This window comes from Diceros bicornis, chromosome 31, assembly GCF_020826845.1.
Source record: "Diceros bicornis minor isolate mBicDic1 chromosome 31, mDicBic1.mat.cur, whole genome shotgun sequence".
NCBI classification, from domain to species: domain Eukaryota; kingdom Metazoa; phylum Chordata; class Mammalia; order Perissodactyla; family Rhinocerotidae; genus Diceros; species Diceros bicornis.
This window is the reverse complement of record NC_080770.1, coordinates 24,754,285-24,764,268: the sequence shown is the minus strand read 5'-3', so window position 1 is coordinate 24,764,268 and position 9,984 is coordinate 24,754,285. Positions and strand designations below refer to the sequence as shown.

General features: G+C 44.0%; 1 long non-coding RNA gene across 1 annotated transcript; it reads left to right on the top strand.

The window, feature by feature from the left end:
- The first annotated feature begins 4,667 nt into the window (after positions 1–4,667).
- LOC131395838 (uncharacterized) lies at positions 4,668–5,827 on the top strand. Its single transcript, XR_009216379.1, has 2 exons — positions 4,668–4,767; positions 5,565–5,827. It is a non-coding gene; the product is annotated as an uncharacterized LOC131395838 (long non-coding RNA).
- Positions 5,828–9,984: the final 4,157 nt, after the last annotated feature.

Sequence of the window (9,984 nt, the reverse complement as noted above, 5' to 3'; positions counted from 1 at the left end):
GTCTGTAGTGTTCTTTTTGTATTTTATTTTTCTGGTTCTTGTATTAGAGTATTATTAGATTCATAAAATGAATTGGGAAGTGTTTCCTCCTCTTCTATTCTCTGGAAAAGATTGTATAGAACTGGTGTTAATTGTTCTTTTGTTAGAATCCTCCAGTGAAACCATTTGGGCCTGGAGATTTCTTTGTTGAGAGATTGTAAATTACAAATTCAATTTCCTTAATTGTTGTAGGACATTCAAATAATCTATTTCAGATTGTGTGCATTGTAGTTTGTATTTTTTGAGGAATTAGGTCATTTCATTTAAGTCACTGAATTTATGTGTGTAGAATTGTTTGTAGTATTCCTTTATCTTTTTTTATGCCTGCAGAAGCTATAGTAATATCCTCTGTTTCATTCCTGGTATTGGTAATTTGTATCTTTGTATCTCTCTCTCATCAGTCTTGCTAGAGGTTTGGTCATTAAAAAAAAAAATCTTTTCAAAGAACCAGCTCTTTTTTTTATTTGGTTTTCTCTATTGTTTTTCGGTTTTCTATTTCATTGATTTTTGCTCTTTATTATTTCCTTCCTTTTACTTGCAATGTGCTTATTTTTTATTTATTTATTTATTTATTTTTCTGCTGTGGAAGATTCACCCTGAGCTAACATCTGTGCCAGTCTTCCTCTATTTTGTATGTGGGTTGCCACCACAGCAGGGCTGCTGATAAGTGGTGTAGGTTCACCCCTGGGATCCAAACCCGGGCCACTGAAGCAGAATGCGCCGAACTTAACTACTAGGCCAAGGTGTTGGCCCCTTGATGGGATTATTTTGTTCTATTTTTTCTAGATTCTTGAGGTGAGAGCTTAGGTTACTGATGAGAGTTTTCTTCTTTTCTAATTTACAGCAATTAGTGATACAAATTTCCCTGAATACTGCTTAGCTGTGTCCCACAAATTGTGATGTTTACTTTCATTTCCATCCAGTTCCAGTTCAATGTGTTGTTTCCCTTGACACTTGCTCTTTGACTCATGGATTATTTGGAAGTGTGTCGCTTAGTTTCCAAGTGCTTGGGGATTTTGATGTCATCTTTCTGTTACTGATCTCTAGTTTGATCCCTTTGTGGTCAGAAACATATTCTGTATGATTTTAATTTTTTAAAATGTGTTGAAGTTTGTTTTATAGGCAAGGAAATGGTCTATTTTGGTATATGTCCCATGGGCATTTGAAAAAAAATGTACATCCTGCTGTTTTTTGTGTTTGTGTGTGTGAGGACGATCAGTCCTGAGCTAACATCTGTTGCCAATCCGTCTCTTTTTGCTGAGAAAGACCGGCCCTGGGCTAACATCTGTGCCCATCTTCCTCTGCTTTATATGGGACGCCGCCACAGCATGGCTTGACAAGCAGTGCATCGGTGCACGCCCGGGATCCAAACCTGCAAACCCTGGGCTGCCGCAGCGGAGCACGCGCACTTAACTGCTATGCCACCAGGTTGGCCCCATCCTGCTGTTGTTGAGTGTTCTGTAAATGCTAATTAGATTCTGTTAATTAATGGTGTTGTTGAGCTCTTCTATATCCTTGCTCATTTTCTATCACGTTGTCCTATTGATTGTTGAGAGAAGGATATTGAAGTCTATAATTGTGCATTTGTCTATTTCTCCTTTCAGTTTCAGTTTTTGCTTCACATATTTTGCAGCTCTGTTTGGTGCATACACATTTAAGACTGCAATGGTAGATTGACCCTTTTGTTATATCCCTCTCTATCTCCGGTAATTTTCTTTGCTATGAAATCTACTTTACCTGATATTAATATAGCCACTCCTGCTTCCTTTTAATTGTTTGCATGACATATCTTTTTTCCATCATTTTACTTTTAATCTGTCCATATTGTTATATTTGAAGTGAGTTTCTTACAGGCAGCATAGGCTTAGGTCATGTTTTTTGATCCACTCTGCCAATCTATGAGTTTTACTTGGTGTGGTTAGACCATTTACGTTTAATGTAATTATTGATATGTTAAGGCTTCAGTCTGTCATTTTATTTGTTGTTTGCTGTTTGTGTTTTCTTTTTCCTGCCTTTCAGTGAGTTACTTGAATTTTTTTATAATTCTATTTTGATTTATCTATAATGTTTTTGAGTGTCTCTCTGTATAGCTTTAGTGGTTGCTCGAGGTATTACATTTTATATATACATAATATCACATTCTACTGGTGTCATCATTTTATATTTTAAGTGGAGAAATCTTAACCATCCTCTACATCTCTTTTACTCTCTCTCATTGATAATATAATTGTCTTAAATATTTCCTTTACATAATTTAGATACACATCAGCAGGCATGGGTGAGAGCGATACTGTTTTTCGTTTGTCTGATGTGTGGTGTTCCACTGGAGTAGAGCAGCTATTGTGAAAAGTTTTCCATCTCACCAGGCTGTACCTCTCCTGGTCCTTCAGCTAGAGAAGGCATGCTTTTGTTGTTGTTGTCGTTGTTTTTTTAGTTTGTATCCCTTCACATTTTTGGGTCATAGGCTTCTTCAGCTCCAAGTCTGGGATACTTGAGGCAAAGAGAAAACCCAGGTAACTTGCCACCATGCTGCTTCTTGGGTCCCACAGTTCCTAGTCATTGTTTCTTCTCTCCACCTTTCAGAGTCTTCTCACATTTGTTTTATATATAATGTCTAGAGCTTTTAGTTGTACTTTGTGGGAGAAAGGGGAAAGTATATCTACTCCATTTTCCTTGAAGCAGAAGTCCTGATGCATTTTTAAAAGCTGGCCTCTGGTTCCACTTTCACAAAAAACATTTCCCTGTGAAACAGGGGCAGCATTCCATTGTCCATCAAAAGAAACCGAAAACAAGTTTGCAGTAAGAAATGAGATGATCAGTAAAGTTTAGACCATCCCAATCTGCCTGCCAAAATATTACACCATGGGCAAAAAGCTACCTCTGTTTGCTAGAAATGCAAGAAAATGAGATAACGTGAATATTGATGATTTCATCCATTGCCCACACAGAACTCACTTGTCTGGGATCTACATGACTAAAATCTGCTTGTTCTTCTCTGCCTTCCCCCCAACTGCAACAACTATGCACGGCTTCTCCACTGTCCATAAGCCTCTCAGAGACTTCATTCCCTTCCGTCAATGAACTCACCTCCTCTTCCCAGGCAGAATACACACTACGAAACAGGAAGTACCTCAACTTTCAGCACCAATCTTCCATTACCCATGTCTGCTATGGCCACTTTGTATGAATTAGAAAGAAGCAGTCTTCCCTCAAGGCTCTTTACTACTATCTGCCAGTAAATAGTCATGGTTACTAATCAAAATTAGGATGACATTGCAGTCAATCCTTTGGATTTGTGAAATGCACAACCTGCTCAACAGCACAGATCCTACAAATCCACCTGTGCTTGCCCCTCTCCTATCTTCCTTTCCCAGGGTCACTACCTGAGGTCAGCCCCTCCACCTGTGCTCTATGTACCCTCTCTCCACCTGTCCTGCCTTAAGAATTGTCCTCATAAATGACTCTCAGGCATGGGTCAATTTGGTCACCGGCTGATGAGCACCGAAGACCTCTGGCTCCTCCTCATCGATATTTAAGCAAGCTTATTCCTCTCCAATCTTTAAAAAATAATAATTAAAAAACATGAACATCCTCCTTCCAGTACCCCTCTTGTTTCTTCACAGGCAGCTAGTCAGAAGGCCTGTTTATGCTCAGTTGTCTCCGTTTTCTCACTGTCACTCTCACTTCTCAACTCCCCCCAAGTTGGCCTCCTCCCACCATCCCAGTGAACCTGTTCTAGCCAATGGCAAGGCTTGTTTAGTCGTGGCATTTCTCAGTCGTCATCTCACTAATTTCTCAGGAAAATTGAGAGGGTTGAGCACCCTTCCTAGAAGCACTCCTCCCTCGCCTCCTGAAATTCCATTTGCTCCTGGCTTTTCTCCTAAGGCTGCCTGCTCCTCTTTTTCCTCTCCTGACGTAGAGGGACTCTTGAGGCTGTCCTGGGCCTCTTCCCCAAACGGTATCCTCTCCTCCGGGTAATCTCTTCCATGCTTCTGCTCCATTCTCACCCCCACGCACAAATCTAAGACACACACTTCTGGCCCAGGCCTCTCCCCTAAGAGGTCCCAACAGGCACACCCTTGCTGAGCGGTCACCCAACTCTGCACGTTTCACACACCCCACCCACCACCACCTACCTCCCAAGCATCTCCGGAACCCTCCCTCCTCTAATCACCATGCCACAGCCCTGGCCCAAGTAACCAAAGCCAAACGAGCCTCCAAAGATTCCCCCCGACCAAGTGGGCCTGTGTACTCCGTGGGCCTCGTGCTTCAAACCCTCCCCAGGACCGTGGTCAGTCCTTCAGTGTCTATCTCTAGGAGGCTTGAACACCAGAGGGAAAGCTCCAGGTGGGTCCTGTTCACTGGGTTCTGGCACACGGCACCGTGCCTGACAACTAGTGAGGTCACTAAACACCCATTAGACCCTCAGAACTAGACAACGAGAAGGAGAGAGACAACGTCTACCCTCTCTTCGCAGGTAGGGGGCCGAAGCTCAGCGCTTCCGGGCCACGACCCCCATCCGCCACACACAACATGGCGGCGACCTGAACCCGCGCCCGACTTCCGTTTCCGGTAATGAAATACGTCACTTCCCCTCCGGTTGCCCTGGAGCCCCCGGGAAGCTAAGCGGGCGAGCCTCCTCTGCTCCTCTCCTCTTCCCTGCTCTTGCGTCTGCTCCAGCGCGACCTCACCGAGCGGCTCCGCGGCTCTGCCGCCAGCGGCCTGTCGGTGAGAAGGGGACCGGGGAAGGGGCGGTCCCGGGTGAAGGGGTGTCTCGGGGAGGGACAGAGGGAGAGAGTGGCTGGGAGACAGGTCAAGTAAGTTGACCTGTCGGGCAGAGCGGGTTATTATTGGACTATTGGAAGGGGCAGATGCAGTGTGTGGGCAGAGACAATGACGCTTGGTAGCCGGGACTTCATTGCCATAAAATGTGTGTGTACAGAGGGCCTCGGCGCTCTGAAAACCGTTTTCTAATCCTGTGAGGTTTACTCATTAAATGGGCCCACCCACCAACCACACCTGCTGTCTGGTAATCTTTCCTCCTGTTCCTGAGACCATGCCCAGCACGAGAAGAAGGCTTGATTGGTTTTCATTGATGGCGGGCACCATTTTTCACTCTTCTCACCCTTTTATTGAAATAGCAGTGAAAACCCAAGTGGAGAAAGCACTATTAAGGGGGCTGAAAAGCCTACAGGAGAGCAGAGCCATTGACTTTTAGTTCAAAAGTGAAGATCTCTTTTACTGGAAGGAACTTAAGGATTTTGGCATTCTAAGAGATGCTGTGGGACTTGAAAACAGTAGAAATTTTGCCATAGATGATAGGCAAGATGGTCCCCAATGGGTTTCCCCTGACTTGCCTAGTGAACAGAGCCGTAACCTTCTTCAGCAACTACCTTGGCATTGGAACAAGCTGTAAAGGTTGCCCTTCTTCAAACCAGTCCTTACTTACATCCCCACATTCGGTTTTGCATAGTTGCTTTATGTGGTTTCTGGCCTGATTGTTTTTTTGTTTGCTTTTTTGTCAGGGTGCAGCAGAAGCCCCCAGGTAGCTGAGAAGTGCGTGGAATCTTTTTACTGGTACAACTTTCACAACACTTGTGTTATAGTGTGGAGTAAGGGTGACTAGACATTTCTCAAGTGTACTGTTTACCTACACAGCGCACTGCAACTTGACTTCTAAAAGTCAAGAGAAGCAGGTTGGAACAATTGTTTTGTGTAACATAGAAAGGGCATTTCATTTGATAACGAGAACACAGCTTTTGTGCAAATAAAATGCTTTAAAAACTAGCGTGTGGTTTTTAGTAATTAGCATGTAGTTTTAGTTATCAATTGGTTCATAACAAACAACTAATTAGGTACCCCACTCAGGCATTTATCTAAATGAAAAGTTCTGCTAAATTTTATTTGTGAGCATTGATCAAAGCTAATGGGAAAAAGAGATTAAGATGAAAATCATGGGATTAAATTTTTAATTAGTTTGCCCCTTGAACAATTGCTTGATGTGACACAGTGACTGATTGGCTACTTATTCCTGCCCAGGGAGGCTCCGATCTACTACAAAACCTCTGAACATAAAAGTGTTTTACAAAAGACTGAATATTTTATTCCTGGTTAACACGGAATTGAAAAGGAAGGCAACATCTGGGATCTCACCGTCCTTTGTCTGGTGATACATATAAAGTATGAGATGGGGGCTTCAGTCAGTTCATTAACAAATATCTCAGACTTAACATGTCTAAAATAAAACTCTCCATTGCCTGCCCCGAACCTCTTCCTCCCCTCTTTATTTTAACCGGTAGCACTGCCACACATCAGTGCGCTCAAGGCAAAACCCAGGAGCAGTCTTGATTCCCTCTTTCTTTCATTCCCCACAGCTTGTCCATCAACAGGTTCTGTCAGTTTCTTCCAAAACAGATCCAAAATCCACCTACTGTTCTCATCTCTACCACGCTAACCCAGCCACCATCATCCTTTACCGGTTAACTGCAACACCCTCTTATTGTGATCTCCTTGCTTCTAATCTCATGACCCATTTCCACCCCTCCCCAGTCCATTTTCCACACAACAGCCGAAATATTTGTTTAAAACATAAGCTAGATTCCATTACTCCTCTATTTAGAGCCACTCATTGTCTTTCTACACTAATTACTGAGGCCTACAAGACTTTACATGGTCTGGATTCATCTGGGACCACTCTCTACCCCTCCACTCACTATGATCCACCACACTGTCTGTCTTCAATCTGTCAAGTTTGGACCTGCCTTAAGGCCCTTGCACTGGTGATTCTCTTTGCCTGGAACCTTCTTCCCCCAGGTGTTTGCAGAGCCAGATCTCTCTGGTTTGGGTCTAAACTTAAACGTTACCTCCTCAAATAGGCCTTCCTTCACCACCCAAGCTAAAGTCACCTCCTATTACTCCCTATCACATCATCCTGATACAGTTTCGTCACAACACTCCTCATTATTGCTGTTTTCTTGTATGTTTCTTTCTTTGTTTATTGACTATCTCCCCCTACTAATATGTAAACTCCATGAATGTAAAGCTGTTGTCTTTCTCCTGTGTTACAGTAACTCCAAGGCCCCATGTATTCTCCAATGCATGAATGAATGAATCCATGATGAATGGATTCTGTTGCCAGCCAGGCTGTTACCATCTTGTCTCAAGATGAGATGAAACAGGAAGGCTGGGACTGGTCAGGGGACCAAATACCACGTAGGGTGGACCTTAAAACATGAGATGTAGGCAAGGACCCAGAATGGAGAGAGGCAAGAGAAACATTTGGGGTCAGGGGCAAGGGGACAGTGAAGGAATGGAAATGGTATAGTACAACTCTACAGATACGTTCTAGAAATGCTAAAACTAGCACAAGTGTGAGCCTGCACACGCACACTCACACACAGTCCCGCTTGAAGAAGAGTGGCTCTCAATGTTGGCTCTGTGCCTGAGTCTTACAGAACACTTTTCCTGGTGGAGATGCTGGGGCTTCAGGGTCAAAGAGTCTGATTCAGAGCTCTAGGCGGGGCCACGTGTCTGCTGCTGTGTAAACTGGTCTCATCCTTGGACAGGGCAATAGGGCTGCAGTAAATACTAGAGCTTGGAGAAGGCAGTGTGGCATCCTAGAGCGGTTCTGTTAAACCACGCCATGGGGTGAGCCTGAGCAACTTTCCCTCCATGGGCCCCTGTTTTCCTCAAACATAAAGTGAAAGCCTTGCCTGGACTGCTTGTGTAACTTTAAAACTGAAACTTAACTGAAATTGGGTATGTGGGGTCCCCTCTTCCCTGAGCAGCAGGACGCGTACTTTTTTAGGTGAACCTAAGGCTGCATCCCAATTTGGCGATTCCACCTAAATGACGTATTTTGTCTAAAAAGCAATTGACCGTATTACGCCACCTAATATTTATATTGAAAATGGCTGAAAATGTGAGGAGCAGATTATGCTGCTGTGCAACTCTGCTGACGAGCCTCAGATTTATTCTCCTACTCTAGGTGGGATTGGAGGGGTTACGGATGAGGGAGAGAAAGTGACTGTGCCATTGGTGCTCAGGTTAAAAAAAATGGAAAAAATATGTAGCTTAGGCTTCAATCCTTTCATAAATCTTTCTCACCCGTGATTGGTCAGTCACATTCCTGAGATTAGCCTTCTCTCTTCCATATGGCCCTTGGGTGGACCTTCTGTCAATCATTTTCCCCTGTGAGGATACCCTTGATTTTTTTTTTAACTGAGCTGCGAACTTTATTCAGATCTAATCCAGGGTCCCACGTAGCATTTAGTTTTCATGTCTGCTTAGTTTCCTCCAGTCTGTGACAGTTCCTCGTCATTTCCTTGTCTTTCATGACCTTGACACTTCTGAAGATACTGGTCAGTTAATTTATAGACTGTCCCTTGATTTGGATGTGTCTGATATTTTCTCATGGTTAGACTGGGGTATTGAAGTTTCTGTAAGAAAACCGCAGACGTGATGGGTCGTCCTCTGAACCATATCCACGGGTACATAATGTCATTATGTTTTATTACTGGTGATGTTAACCTTGGTCACTTGGTTAAGGTGGTCTCTGTCAGATTTTTCAATGAAAAGTGGAGCATTCCATTTGTGATGAATATATGTTTGGGGGAGATGCTGGGGGACTCCCTTGGCATTGTTTGTAACCAGATGTTCCTTCTGTGTGTGTGTTGGGATGGAGTTGGGGGTGGGCAGTGTGATTTGTTCAGCGTCCGTTCCAAGAACAGATCAGAGCTTGCTCTGATTATGCTGCACAAAGGCAGAGCTGAAGAAACCTCTGCCACTATAGGAAAGAACTGTGACTGCATCTTGATACACATAAAGGAAAATGTGATACGGCATGTTTCTATTATGTACGGAGGTGGGGCGTATATGTTGTTAATTCAATGGAGTTCTTTTTATCCATGAGTTCGTGCAGCAAATGTTTATTAATAAAGGCTAACATTTTTCGAGTGTCTCCAATTTGCCAGGCACTGTATGAGGCTCTACATCTGTTACCTCAGTTCATACTCACACTTTAAAATAGGTATTATTACCCATTTTACAGATAAGGATCCTGAGCCTCAAGGAAGTAAGTTGCTCAAAGGCAAGTGGCAGGACTGGCACTTGAACCCAGGCCTGTCTAACTCAAAAGTGCGTGCTGTTTCCACGGCACCAAGCCTCTCCCCTTCTATGTGCCAAGCCCTGCAATAAGTGTTGAGGATACAGAAGCATAGACACTTGTTCACAAAGAGCCCATGCTACAGCGCAGGAGGCCTTTGGACGAGGTGCAGAAGCCCTGCGGAAGAACCTTTACTCGTGGATGTCATGCTTTTGTCTGAATGGCAATTCCTGTGCCTTGAGAAACCCTGAGCTGGTTTTTCTCAGGTCTTTACTGAGTGGGGGTGGAGTTGCCAGGTTGCCTTCAGCTACACGTAGTGAACCAGAGAAGAGAACTGATACCGATGGCATACGTGCTCTGCTCATTGCTGGCTGTCACTCATCTCAGCCACCCTAGGAAGTGGGAACACTCTCTCCTCCTAGCTCATGAGGAAACCAAGGCTCAAAGAGGCTGAACAACACGCCCAGAGTCACCAGCTGGTAGCCTTCAGGACTCTTGATATGACAGGGGTACAGCATCCTCACCACCGATGGGACCACACAACTGTTGTCTTCTCGTTTGTAGAAAGGATGATCATGTTTACACTGTGCCTGATGGACGCTGACAGCGGGTCATTTGTGGCAAGCTTTTTCTGCTCAAACCAAAGGATCTTTGTGCAGCTTTTGCTTTTTTTTTTTTTAACCACCTCTCCCTCACGGTCGATCCATATCAACAGAAGGAAAGTGGAAAGTGATGATTCTGAATCATTTGTGACATATAAAATGCTACTGTAGAAATAAGCGTGCTTCCCTAAGAGATATGGCACACGGCAGGTCAGGTCTCCTTGCCCCCAGCTTTTGATG